The 15,019-nt window shown below is 43.4% G+C and overlaps 1 pseudogene; it reads left to right on the top strand.

Annotated features, from left to right (window-relative positions):
• The first annotated feature begins 11,593 nt into the window (after window positions 1-11,593).
• Window positions 11,594-11,918, top strand: LOC132437392 (DNA-directed RNA polymerase II subunit RPB11-a pseudogene; annotated as a pseudogene).
• The last annotated feature ends 3,101 nt before the right edge of the window (window positions 11,919-15,019 follow it).

Below are 15,019 nucleotides of genomic sequence, written 5' to 3'. Positions count from 1 at the left end.
GCGTTTCAGTCTGTTCAGGCTGCTGTAACAAAACAGCACAGAGCGGGTAGCTTCTAAACACAGAAATACATGGCTCACAGGTCTGGAGGTGGAAAGTCTGAGATCAGGGAGCCAGGGGGCCGGGTGATACCTCTCAGGTCCCCGGCTTCTCCTTGTGTCCTTACACGGCAGAAGAGGCCAGGGCACTCTGTGCAGCCTCTTTTATAAGGCACTAATCTCATAACTTAAAGCACTTCCCAAAGACACCATCGCCTTTGGGGGTTAGGATTTCAATATACGAATTTTGGGGAGAGGGCATAAACCTTGAGAACATAGCACACAGGTAGGAAGTCGGAGGGCAGGATTTGAGAGAGGTTGGGGTAATTACCCCACCCTGAAGCTCCCTTCCCTAACCTTGCAGGCATCCTTGCAGGGGCTCCTAGCTCTGTGGTCCCAGGTTCTGTCTTGAACCCTTTCCTCGCGGCTTCAGACCCCACCAGAATCCTGCCAACTGCACCCTCCCTCGGTCCTTTGGGCCCTGGTTGGGGGAAGTTTCCTGTTGCTGCTGGTCATCCCTAACTGATACCGTCACTCTGACACATCACTGTCAGCCACCTCCTTATTCCATTCCCTCCATTCCCTTATTCCATTCCCGTTAAAGACTTTGTGTCTGTTGTCTGCTTCCTGCCATACTGACTAATACAACGTCTTACTTATTGGATTCCAAACAGCTGTACGTATCCTCACCCACCGTTCTTTTCTTGACATATTTCTTAGATGTGCCTTATTTCTGTGCTTTCTTCTCCCCACGGCTCTCTCTTTCTCTTCACTGTGTTGACTGCAAAACAAAAAAATGCACGTGAGAGCTGTGAGTTAAGTTTTATTTGGGGCAAACTGAGGGCTATAACCTGGGAGACATTTCCGCTAGCTCTGAGAAACTGCTCCAAAGAGGTAGGGAGGAAGGTCAGTATATATGTGACTTTGGTGAAGGGGGAGTACGTACAATCAAGCCCATTTTTTTTGCAGAGGTTTCTGCTGGTCTCATGAAGGTTTCTGCTAGTCGCTAGGAGCAGACGTCACCATGAAGGACTTTAGTGCTTTTCTAGATAAAAGGAGATGCAAGAATCGGGCTCATAAAATCTTCTCCTGAAAATAGCTAACTATCTGAAGGCCTGTTCTGTCAGTTTTCCCAGAGCACAGAGGGCCTCACTCCTGATCTCCACCCTGGACTCCTTTCAGGGGGTGTTGAGGGTCAGCGGCTGCAGTGGCTCGTGATTTCATCCTTGTAGAGGTAGATGGCAAGTGTCAATTGGTAGGTGACACCTCTTAGAACTTGGGGCTCTGTGATAATAGCTGGTGCAATCGAAAACATGTACCGGTTTTTGTCGAAACACCTTATTTCATTCAGCAGAGTGCTGGCCACTTGCTTTGTATTAATTTGCTGAGGCTGCACGAACAACGCGTCTCAGACTCGGGGAATTGAAGAACAGAGCTTTATTTCTGCTCAGTCTGGAGGCTGGGAGCCCCAGATCAAGGTGCTGGCAGGTGTGCTTCTCTTGCGGCCTCTCTCCTTGGCTTACGGAGGCTACCTTCTCTTCCCACCTGGCCTCCTCCCTCGGGGCCCTCGGCCTCTGTGTCTCCCTCTTATAAGGATACCAGTTGTACTGGACTAGGGCCCCAACCTAATGGCCTCATTGTAGCCTAATCACCATTGGAAAGCTCCCTCTCAAACGAGGGCTGTGTTCTGAGGTTCTGGGGGTTGGGACCTTAACAGATGTATTTGGGGGGAACGCAGTCCAGTGCACTCGATACACTCCTATCACAAAGCGGGATCCCAATGGGCTTTTGAGCATCAAAGCCTTTAGCTTCACCTTTCATCTGCTGGAGGGAGGAAGTTGCCTCTTCTAACCCTTAGGCTTCCCATATTTCTGGACCCTGCCTGTTTCTCTTTTATGGGTGTTTGCAAACTGCTTGATTGTTTTGGAGGATATCTCCTTCTAGGTGCCTTGTGAAATACAGCCAATTGGTAATCAATACACGCCACTAACACTGCTTTCTCATCTTTTTCTCTAGAGCTACATTTTCTCCTGCTATGTTATCACAGGCAACAGTGTCACCAAATGTTTCGGTAAAACTCCCCTGTTACATGGGTGACCATTGTTCTGGTGTCCAGTGTTGGTTGGTTCACTGTCCCCCGTCCAGCCCTTGGCCACCGCCGTATATTTTAGGCTTATTGGCTATGGTAGCCCTCCATGTCAGGGGATCAATGTCAGTATTATCAGGACAGACCTGTTTTGCCACAAAACATTCTTATTCATTTCTTGCTTATGCTGCACGTCTGCCTGGTTGACAGTGGGCCCCTGGTGGTCGCTCAGGGACCCTGACTGATGGAGTGGCCACGCTCTTGCCACGTCAGGGGGATAAGAGAGCCATTGCCCCTTAAAGCTTGTCCTCATATATGATACATGTCACTTTTTTATACTTCATTGACCAAAGTGAGTCACACGTGTGCTTTTTTAAAGTTTGTTTTTTATTGATATAGTTGATTTACAATGTTGTGTTAATTTCTGCCGTACGGTAAAGTGATTCAGTTAAACATATATATATATATACATTCTTTTTCATATTTTTTTCCATTATGCTTTATCACAGGATATTGAATATAGTTCCTATAGTGCTATACGGTAGGACCTTGTTGTTTATCCATTCTATATGTACCAGTTTGCATCCGCTAACCCCAAACTCCCACTCCATCCCTCCAGGGGTGTTTTTTTTAACTTCAAGGGGACAGGAAACTACTGTCCTATCTCGTGCTTGGAAAGAGAACCAGAAATTCTTGGTGAGCAGCACTCAGGATTACTATTCAGCATCCATTATCAAGGGCTGGTATTTAGCTCTGGAAATTAAGAAACTCATAGGAAAAAAACAAAAATTGAGATCATCTGTGGCATAAACCATGGGTCCAGGATGTTATTTTTGTTTTCTGAACATCGTGACACTATTTCTCCCAACAGACACACACACACGCACACACACACACACACACACACGCCCCTTTCTTTAATGCCACAGAATTATGTATTCAGCTCTATGAATGGCAGCTGGCTGTCGTGTGTCATTTGGTAATTTCCATACCTTCTCTTTCTTACCGCAAAAGAAGCCTGCAGAGGCTGTGTTAAAAGAGTCAGGTATAGCCCTCTTCTGCTCTTTTGTGCTTGTGATCCATGTGATATGTGTCTCCTTCCCTTACCAATGCATTTTAAAATGAAGTCATATTTAAATTTGTCATTTCTATAAAGCAAGAAAGGTACTTGCAGCCACGCACTGCCAAGCAGACTGGCAGATGCCACTAACAAATGGTAAAAAATTCTTCTCTGGTTCATTATTTCCATAAAAACAAACTCTCTTTCAGTTATCATTGCTGAAATAGAATGTAAACCTAATTCTAAATAACAACAAAAAAAAGATCCAGTGGCCGTCAAACCCCAGCGCAATGTGTCTCTAGAAATTAGTGAATAAGTGAAGTGAATCATAATTCCCCACATCCAGAAGAGGATTCACAATCCAGGGCACCCATTAAAGTGGTTTCTAGCCTAACACAGACAGGAATCACTAACAATGCGTTAACAGTGGGACCAGGTAGGAAGCACCCAGTGGAGAAATGTGCCTACGATTAGATGGCTTTGATCTGGTACAGCCTTTTCTCAGATCCTTCTCTGGGAATAAATTATTTTGTTTGAAATCTTTCCCCCATGATTCCATCCTTTCTTCTGACGCCAGCCGAGTTTTCTAACATACAAATCTGGTGGTGTCATCGGAGGAGTAGACTCCGGAACCGGGTTACCATCAAGACAGTGTTCCGCCCCACGCCCCCTCCCCTCCACCCCACCCCCAACCAGCCTGCGGTCATGACCTCTCCAAGCCCGTCACCCCAGGGATGCCACCGTCCCAGCGCCCTCCTGGCTGCTGCTTGGCGATCAAAGCTCCACTCGAAGCTCCCTCGGCGGCCAAGTCCCCTTTGTTTGTTCTCCACCCGGGCCCCCGGACTCGTCACCTCCTGGCCTCTGCCAGCCTCACTCTTCTGCATTCGCTGCATGGTTATTTCCTGACTGCCTTTTTTTCTGTTACGAATTTGCTCTGAGCTCTGGTCTGGGCGAGCCCTGACCGCCACTTGCTTCCTCGCTGCTGACTCATTGGTCTGCTCTGTTGTCTGGCTTGGGGGACCCTCAGGATTCCTGACGACATGGTCCCCTGCCTCACTGGGACTCCTGGCACCAGCCTGTCCTTGGTCCTGGAGCCACCGGACACCCCTGGTCCCCTCCCCATCTTTTCAGGGCTCTTTTCCTTATATACTGTTTTACTGCACAATCCTGGGTTAAGTCATGTAATCTTTCTGTTTCCCGGTTTTCCCATTTTACAAATAGGAGTCTAGGTAAGCTGCAAGCTGCCCACACAGGGCTTGCGAGGAGCAGGTAAGACAAACACGTGAAAACACTTTGCAAAGTGCAAAACTGATGTGAGGTCTGATTTTTACTGCAGTGCGGTTTTCTCTGAAGCATCCTTCCTGGGTGTCATTTTCTTCATCCAGAGCTTTGAGGTTTGAAAAGGATTGACTGCTAGTTTGATAGACTAGTAGGTAAGAAGGAAAATAATAACTGTTGCTGTTGACCATATACTGTATGCCAAGTCCTGGGCTGGGTGCTTTCAATTCATATCTAATCTGATCTTTACATCTACTCTGCAGGGTAGGTATTATGATTGTCATTTTACAGCTGAGGAAACAAAGGCTCAGAGACACAAAGTCACTTGTCCAGGGATGCACAGTTTGTAAGTCATAGAACAAGAGAGTGTGTTCACTTCTGTTTTATTTCCAGTTTGTAAGTCATAGAACAAGAGAGTGTGTTCACTTCTGTTTTATTTCCAGTTTGTAAGTCATAGAACAAGAGAGTGTGTTCACTTCTGTTTTATTTCAGAGCTGTGATGCTCAGCACGTGTCCTCCTGAGATGTACCGCTGGGCTTTGCCTTTTCTCTGGTCCCACCCGGCCAATTGGATTCACGCTTTGTTTTCTCTGCCCTGTGGCAGTCATGATGTAGGGCAGCCCTCCATACTGATGGTCATGCCCTGGCGTAAGCTCTTCCCCTTGAGCCTGGGCTGGACTTAGAGACTTGCTTCTGATGAATAGACTACAACAGAGGTGATGCAATATCACTTCTGAAATTAGTTTACAGAAGACCGTGGCTTCTGTGTTGCTGCATTTTCCTACTCCTTCTTGTTCTGCTTGATGAAACCAGCTACCTTACTGTGAGCTGCTCTATGGGAAGGTCCTGGGGAGCGGACTGAGAGAAGCCACCCGTAGTTGCCAAGGACCAGAATCCTGCCAACAACCCATGAAGAGCTTGGAGTCAGGTCTCAGCCCAATTGAACTGCAGATTCACTGACATCGTGAGAGCCCCTGGGCTGGAGAACTCAGCTAAGTCATGCCTGCATTCCTGAACCACAAAATGGTGACATAGTAAGTGCTGTTGTGGTTTTTCTTTTAAACCACTACTTTTGGGGGTCATTTGTTCCACAGCAGTAGATGATCAATACACATGCTGTATACTGAGAAGCATTACTGATGGAGTCTACTGTCCTTATGGCTGGTGAATGAGGAAACGAACTGACATGCTCCACTTTCTCACCCAACAAGCAACACCTAATAAGAGCTGAGATTGGAACTCATGTCACTCAAAGCCCAAGGCATCACATCACCCTCTAGGCTGAGCTGCTGGGGGACACATGCCTTTTTACAGGGGATGAAGGTGACAAGGCTGTTGTTTTGGCCCCATTGTACCAATGAAAGCGGATAAGAATTTTATGTCTGAAGATAGATTGGTAAGGAAGAGTTTGGGGACCACAGATCATAGAGGGCTTCCTAAATATTTCCACTTGAATATAGAGCCACTTTGACCTCAGGCAGGGGTCAACATTTTTCTGCAAAGAGTCAGAGAGTAGGTATTTTAGACATTGCAGGGCACGTATGGTCTGTTGCATATTCTTTTACTAAAAACAAACAAACAAACATTAAATATGTGAAAGCATTCTTAGTTCAGAGGTCTTCTAAAACCAGGCTATGAGTCACATTTATCCCAGGCTGTAGTTCGTCAGCCCCGACTGAAATTAAGGTGACCCTCAATGACTATGGCTCAATCCGAGTATGGTTCTCCACGGGGATCCAAGAGGGAATTAAGCCCTAATGTCCTAAAGCATCCATTATATGTAATGACTCCACTTCTCTCCTGTGGATTGAGAATGGCATTTGTTATGTACATACTTGGGAGAATTGAATAATACTCACTCAAAAGACTTTTGTGTTCTGAGGTTCAGATGACAAGCCCTGGCTAGTGGCACATGTAATCACACACTTATTCATTCACCAGTCATTAAGTAGGCACTCAGTGCTCAGTGTTGGTTTATGTGGCATGACAGCAGAGATAAGGGACTCTGGGCTTTCCCTCAAAGACATCATGCTGAGTGGACTACTCGGGAAATTTTGAAAATAATTTCTGAAGTCGTGCTCAGGCAGAAACAATGTGATGACTCTAATAAGTATTCCTTTTTCAGTAATCTGATATTTTTGCTATAGATTGAGGGCGTTTCTTTTTCTCCACAGGGCTGTGATCTATGCTGCGCAGACTTATTGACAGTTGTCTGAGAAATGAAAAGACCCCCTGGAAATATCTGTCCACGGGTAGACCTGGGTGAGAATCAATCCTTGCCCACCACTGACTATGTGACTTCGGGCAATTACTTAACCTTTTCGAGATACCTTTTCACCATAAGATGGAGAAAATAATAATACCCACTTCAGTGAGCTGTGGTGTAAATTTAAATGAAAAAAAGCATGCAAAGCCCTGAGGGATGATGCTAAATACATAGCAAGAGCTCAACAGAAGTACCTATTACTGCTGTTTACAGGGTACGACCCATGATTTCAGGGGCATCAGATACATGTTCTTAAGTTTTTAAAGTCAGATCCATGTATATATGTATATGAGATGTGCCCATAGAAAGGAAACATCTGCAGTTTTGTGTAATTGCTTTGGCCTCCTCAGGGAACTGGGTCAAGCTATGGAGGGTCAAACATACCTAATTAGAGAATCTACAAATCCCGAATAGATGCCATTTTTAGAAGGATGGTTCGATTTCTTCTCGACACAATAAACTGGCTGTGCAGGAGGATGGGGAAGGGGGAGAGGGGAAGCATCACTTCAGCAAATCCCTGCTTTTAACTTATTTTTTTCCATTCCTTCTGAGAGTGTCTTCATGCAGAAAAACCTCTCTCACTCTTCTGGATTCTGAAGTAAGAATGACAGAACCGAGCTTTAGTGAGCTCTTGCTTTGCACCAGCCTCTGATCAGTGAATCCTCACTCAGCCCTATGAGAGACGGAATATTTTATCATTCGCAATTTACATAACAGACAACTTGCACGGATTGCCCACCTAACTTGACCTAGGTCATGCGGCTGGGGCATCTGTGGTCTGGTTTAAATCCAGGTAGGTTCACTTCAGAGCCCCACTCTTAATTCCACTGTCGTACTACATGGCTACACAGTAGAAAGAATTTGAGTCACATATGCAATTAAAATGTTCTGGTAGTCATATTTCAAAAAAAAAAAAAGGAAACAGGTGCAATTAATTTTTAAAATTCATTTTATTGAAATATAGTTGATTTACAATGCTGTGTTAATTTCTTTTTAAAAATTAATTAATTAATTAATTAATTTTTGGCTGCGTTGGGTCTTCGTTGCTGCACGCGGGCTTTCTCTAGTTGCGGCGAGCGGGGGCTACTCTTCGTTGTGGTGCATGGGCTTCTCATTGCGGTGGCTTCTCCTGTTGCGGAGCATGGGCTCTAGGCATGTGGGCTTCAGTAGTTGTGGCATGCGGGCTCAGTAGTTGTGGCTCATGGGCTCTAGAGCGCAGGCTCAGTAGTTGTGGCGCACGGGCTTAGTTGCTCTTGCAGCATGTGAGATCTTCCTGGACCAGGGCTCGAGCCCATGTCTCCTGCATTGGCAGGCGGGTTCTTAACCACTGCTCCACCAGGGAAGTCCTGCTGTGTTAATTTCTGCTGTACAGCAAAATGATTCAGTATATATACCTTCTTTTTCATATTCTTTTCCATTATGGTTTATCACAGGATATTGAATATAGTTCCCTGTGCTCTATAGTAGGACTTTATTGTTTATCCATTCTATATGTTTGCATCTGCTAATCCCCAACTCCCAATCTTTCCCTCCCCCAAAGGTGCAGTTAATCATATATTTAAGTTAACCAATCATCTTTAAGATGTTACCATTCAATATGTAATCACAGAAAATAGTCTTCTTTACACACTTCAGGAGTTATCACTTCTGCACGGCTCCATTAGGACCTTTCACGTGGTTGGGAGCCATGCGTGGCTGGTGGCCCCCATAGTGGAGAGCGTAGCCCTGCGCCCGCTCAGCCAGAGTTACTGGACTTTCTATTTACATCTCTATGTTCACATAGTCTTTATTCTTTTGTTTTGGTATCTTCAAAACTATTAAAAATATCCTGACTACTAAAACTGAAAGTAAGTTTTAAAAAAAAGGAAGAAAAGAAAGCCGTGGTAATAGGGTCATTGTTTGGGGATTTCTAACAATGCCTAAGGAAGCTGTGTTCTTTGGTGACTTCTGTCAGATTGCTCAAATATTTTGAGTTCAACTGCTTGCCCATTTAAGAACATAAGGTTCATTTATCATGTTTCCCCCTTGGCCAAGCAGAAATCTAAAAATAAGCTCTTAAGTTTGACTGAACTCTTTATATAAATATCTGTTTGCAGTTGTTGTTTTAGCAAAAGAAAAAGCCAGTCTCCTAAGTGTTTTGGTTCTAGAAACTTTAGGAAACTGATTTTGCCCCTAAACACTTCCTTCCTCTAAACCACATACAGACTGAAAAAAAAAAAAGGAAGTGAAAATTAGATTTTATTTTATTTTTCCTACAAGAGGACAGAAAAGACAATCCCTTCCCCCATACGACATTCTTTTGCCATTACCCTTCCCACCACCAAATTCCAAATGATGATTAGAGGATGAAAAATTGGCCCCTTCATATAAAGCTTAACTCTGTAAAGTCTGTGGAGTCTTGGTTTCAGGTGTCACATCTCATCTGACGAGTTTGGAAGGGCCTGCAGGAAATCACTGTGTCACATAAACCCCTTTTTGTGTCTCTGGCAATGTTTCCCCAACACCGGACACAGAGAAGACAACAGTAGACAGTAAGTGCTTGTTGAATTAAAATTTTTTAATTTATTTGAGGAAAGTCAAGAAAAATTTCTATGGACTATTATAAGAGAAAAGTGGTTTGCTATTTCCAAATATACTAATGGAAACACTTAGAAGAGGTATTTTGATTAGAAGGAAATGACCTGGGGGCAAGGAGTGACATGAAGATGTGGGGGAAAATCCTGGAAATTAAAAGGGTGACTGGCTTCTAGAGGTTCCTCCTTGACTCTGTCTTTACATGAAATTTTAATATGAATAAAATATAAAAACTAAAAAAAAGATAAAAAATGTATAGAAGAATATCTGTAAAATTTTGGTCAAGGGGAAGATTTTAAGGTAGTAGGTAGGAAACTTAGAAAACACAGTTATATTTAACCTGTCTCTCTATAGAAATACATATACATATATATATATATATATGCAATTAGAATACTATCAGAAGATATAACAAGTTGCTCTTCCTAATATACGAATGACTGATAAAAGAAAAAGCAAGTTATAAATGAAAAAAAACCAAAGAAAATAAACTCTAAAGATTTTCTTCCTCACTAGTGAATCAGCAGTGCAAACTATACAAAAATCAGATGAAAATTTTAACTCACCACATACGCCAAACAAACAAACAAGTAACATCATACAACTATAGTGAAGTATGCTGGCTACCCAGCTGCTGGGGGTGTGAATTGATTGAATAAATATAATAGACTTCAAGCGATTTCTGGTGAATAATACTTACTAATAACATTAATGCTAGCTGTCTGGGCTTAAAACATGTTAGCAAAGTATCTTTCAGAACTGTGTGTAGGGTAGAATGAAATCATATTCACTGTTAATGTTATATGTCCTTACAGAGAAAGACAAATATCACGTGATATCACTTATATGTGGAATCCACACACACACACAAATGATACAAGCAAACTTATCTAAAAATAGAAATAGGCCCACAGATATAGAAAACAAACTTATGGTTACCAAAGGGGAAAGGGGGAGGGATACATTAGGAGTTTGGGATTAACACATACACACTACTATATATAAAATAGATAAATAACAAGGACCTACTGTATAGCACAGGGAACTATACTCAGTATTTTGTAATAGCCTATAGGGGAAAAGAATCTGCAAAAGAATATATACATATGTGTGTGTGTGTACATATATATGTGAACATATATAACTGAATCGCTGTGCTGTACATCTGAAACTAACTTGACATTGTAAATCCACTCTACTTCAATAAAATTAAGAAGAAAAGAAAAGCAAAATAAAGCTATATGCCCTTATGTGTTTTAGAAAATGAGAATTGCTATTAACCAGCTGGGTAATTTGCCTTATGCAGTAGCCTTCAGTTTGCCTAGACGACCACTCTGGCAATGGGCTAGGGGTAGAAGGCACAGGGCTGGCGTTGGGCCGAGGCTGCCCACAGCCTCATCCCTTCCCTGCTGCAGTGGCCAGGGAGTCTGGCGCTGCTGATGGCACAGGCGGGGGAAGCTTCCCGATGGCATCAGACTGGATGTGAATGAAAAGGAAGCCTTTACTGGGTTACACTATTGAGATTTGTGGGTCAATATCTGGTCCTTGTGGTCTAGCCCAACCCAACTAAAACAACAATACAGATAGTATTCTTTAGGGACTATAGAAGAAACATAGTCTCTCTATATAACATAGAATGTATATATACATTCTCTCTCTATTATAACATATATATATTTAAAACATATATATATGTTTTACATACATATATATGTTTTATACATACATATACATACTTATGTTATATGTTTTACATATATAACATATTTACATTTATGTTTTTACATACGTACACACATTTATAAAACATTTACATTTATGTTTTATACATGTATATACATATTTATGTCATATATGTTTTACATACATATATATGTATATATAAAATATATATATTCAAATGCAGTTAAATAGAACTGCATTTCTTTCTAAGTCTCCTACCTGTCTTAAGGTCTCTCCCTTGACCAAAATTGTACAAATAGTCTTCTACATATTCTTTTGTTTTTATATTTAGCTTTTACATTTTGCTCCTATTAAAATTTCATTTAAAGCATTCAGACACATCTTACACAAACTAGCATCCTCGATTGGATGAACTATTTTGGATCATTTGGAAGCACTTTTGAGATCTTATATCACTTTCAGGTTGTTATATAAATAGATCATCAGTCACCTGTAATTATAGTTGTTAACCGAGCGCCAGGCTACAGTCCTGATTAAGATGCTTCAAGTCTACTTCTTGTGGCGGCGGTGGCGGCGGCGGCGGCAGCTGCGTCGGCCGCTGCGATGCTAAGATGAATGCCTCTCCCGCCTTCGAGTCGTTCTTGTTCTTCGAGTGCGAGAACAAGATCAAGGCACCCGATGCCTGTTTGTTCACCTCCAACAAGGAGGACCACGCGCTAGGAAACATCATCAGATCGCAGCTGCTGAAGGCCCCCCAGGTGTTGTTTGCTGGCTACAAAGTCCCCCATCCCTTGCAGCACAAGACCCTCATCGTGTGCTGACCGCACGGGATGCCAGCCTTCACCCAATGCCATCACAGACCGCTTCCGTGAGCTCTTCCTGCTGGAAGAGCGCGTCCAACTGGCCATCAGAGACAAGCAAGAAGGAATTGAGTAGCGGGCTGCACCTGGCCCTTCTCCAGGCACCAGGTGGACAAGAACACTTCTTCCAGCTGTGGGCCTCCTTGTAGAAATTCCAGAGAGCCCCTCACCCCTGACACCGATGTGTCCTGTACATAGAGTCTGTTTCACTTTCCTAATAAAGTGTGGCAGGAAAAGACCCAGCTGCGGGCGGAGGCAGAGGTGACTTCCAAGCAATGGACCGTCAGTTCAGCGGAGCTAGAGGACCTGTTCCAAAGCCACTCGGGGGCCTCATTTCAAAGCGGCCTGGCCCGGAGACCCAGATTTCTGTCTGAGAGCATGGCAGGAACAAACTCATCTGGACAAAAACTGGGAACCTGCGGCTGCCAGGCAGTGTCTGAAGCAGAGGGAAACTGAAAGCCCATGTGCTTCTAGAAGCCTCAGCTGCCGGACCTGCTTGCCTCAGCGTAGGGACACTTGATGGGGCCCACAAACAGCTCTCCCCAGGCCTCTCTTACATAGTGGAGTTTAATAAAAATAGTCACTGATAAAAAAGCAATCAATCAACTTCTCATACCGGTTCTGAACGTCCTGCCCTAACACCCCATTCTTTGGAATTCTTACCCTGTTTCATGGTTCCAAGTTCTTCTGCTTTCTCCCTCGCTGTCCTGGGGCATGGTCCTCAGCCTTGCTTTCCCCACTGTCACTTTGGGACCCATGGAGCACCGTTCCCAAACTGTGATCCATGGACGATTCAGCTTCTCCTTTCAGGCTCCAGCCTTGGACCCAGGGGCCTTGCCCCTTTTGAATGCCTTAGTTGGTCATTCAACCCCAAAACCTCAGCAGTGGGGTAGGGGAGAAGGTTAACACCCTTAGGTGGTGATAGCAATAGGGTGGGAAAGCCATCATCAGAACTTCTCTCTCTCTCAAAGTCAAGGTTAATAATCCAACAACAAAAAGCATTGTGAAATTCTATGAATACTTGGATTATTAAGCAATGTCCACACTTGGATTTTTCATGGGTGCTGAATTGCCAAGTGAACAAAGCTTGGAAAATTCTTGTTAATAAGTTCATTATTAACAAGTAGGTAACTTTTAACATAGCACACCTAGTTTTACAGACCCGGTTATAGTGCCTGGAAGCTGTTAGCTGATACTCTGAGATACTGCAGGAAATCATTACTTCATAGAGGTAGGCTTTTTCTAGAGAGCTAGGATTAATTATATTTCAATAATTTGTCTTTATGAAGATACCATGGTAGTCATTTTTCCTTAGTGAAAATAAGATGAAGCTGGACGTAAATAAATCCTAAATGTTCATCAACTAAAGAGTAGTTATATAAATTATTTTTTTATTTGTGTAATGTAATCTCATGCAACTATGAAAATAAAAACTAGAAAGACAAGGTTGGAGCATAGAAGATTAGCATGAAATAATGCTACAAGAAAGAGCAGAACATGGTGTTTCCTTTAAGGTTAAAAATCCCACCCACGGCCCCTGAGTAGGGAATTCAGTGGTATAGCTGTTGTGAATGAAGGTTGATCAAAGAATATTCTTCATGTTTGGATGGACTTTCAAAGGTCGGTGCTGCTGAGGAATTCATTGCCATGAGAACTTGGACAGCTTTCCCAGAGAGGAAATAGTTGAACACAAGGTCTTCATGGTTGATCCTAATCCCCAAGTCTCGCACTAAATATGGAGAAGGCGGGTGGGGAAGGGTTGCAGCTGCCATTGGGAAGTTTACCAGAAAAATGTGAGAGTCATGATACACAAGCTTTGTGTAGAGACACTGATGAAAATTTGGGAAGGAGGGGATGGAGGTGGGAGGGCAAGGGCTGGGGTGATGGTGGGCTCTATTTTGAGCACAATATTTAACAACGACCATTTGGTGTTTTCTTCAAACACAACTTCTTCTATAGCTTTTTTCTCCCGTTCCCAAGCACTTGCGCCAAATTTGGGGTAAAACTGAAAACGAAAATGAGTCAAAGAATGAGCTGAACAATGTGTGTGTGTGTGTGTGTGTGTGTGTGTGTGTAGGGGTGTGATATAAAGAAGGTAAAAATTTCCTGTTCTGTGTTGGGAGTTTTAATGATGTCAAGGGGAGGACCATTTTTCCTATTCAGAGCAGCAATGGTTTGTGTAGAAGTGAGGCCAGAATCACACCCATCCCAGAGACTCCAGCTGTGGCCAGCGCAGGTGGGATTAGCGGAGAGAAAGGAGTATGATGGCCATTTGGAAGCCCATGGCTTCTGAACTAAATGGGACAAAATTCATCTCTCCACTGCATCTTCAGGGTGTATGTTCCCTCCGTGAGGTCTGGGGAGACAGGAGTCATATAACCACATAAAATGTGCATAGAAGAAGACGTTGAATAGACTTTTCTCAAAGTCCTGGAACCAGGGACAGCACTTTGAAATCGGAGGCTGTGTACTGCATTTATTAAAACCTTGGGCTTTAGGGCAAGAGAGCCTGGGTTTGCATCCTGGTTGCCTCACCTCCTGGTATATAACCTTCAGTGGATTCCATAAACTTCGTGCTTTAATTTTTTCATCTGTGAAATGTGGTTGCTGTGAGGATTAAATGAGCTAATACCTATAAGAGAATCAGCACAGTTTCTGGCCCATAAAGTTCAGCTATGAGGACGGTGGTAACGACTACGATGAAGATAAAGATTAAGGCTCAAAGCTGAGTAAAAGGAAGCCAGCTCATGATCCGTATTTTAAAGAAAATCCTCCACAATGGGATCAAGGTATCTCTAGACCTCATTTACAGGGGGCAGAACTGGCCGTGTCAGCTCCAGGGAACACCACAAAATTCTTTGCCTTCTCTCACAGACACATTCGACGTTAGGCTGGGTAGTTTGGGGTACTGTAACAGAATGTGGGGTCGGCAGCACACAATAGCACTCTATGTGAGTGCTATTGGTCAGAGGGTGGCTTTCCTCTGTGCAGATGTTTAGGAGCCAAAGCTCCTTGCATGCTGTGCTCTGACCATCTCTCCGGGCATAATAGTCCTCTGCATTGAACTGACAGAATGAGGAAGAGAAAACAAGAAGCCACTAGCATCTTTTTTTTTTTTACATCTTTATTGGAGTATAATTGCTTTACAGTGGTGTGTGAGCTTCTGCTGTATAACAA

Source organism: Delphinus delphis, chromosome 14 (genome assembly GCF_949987515.2).
Source record: "Delphinus delphis chromosome 14, mDelDel1.2, whole genome shotgun sequence".
Lineage (NCBI taxonomy): Eukaryota > Metazoa > Chordata > Mammalia > Artiodactyla > Delphinidae > Delphinus > Delphinus delphis.
This window is presented reverse-complemented; position numbering and strand designations above follow the sequence as displayed.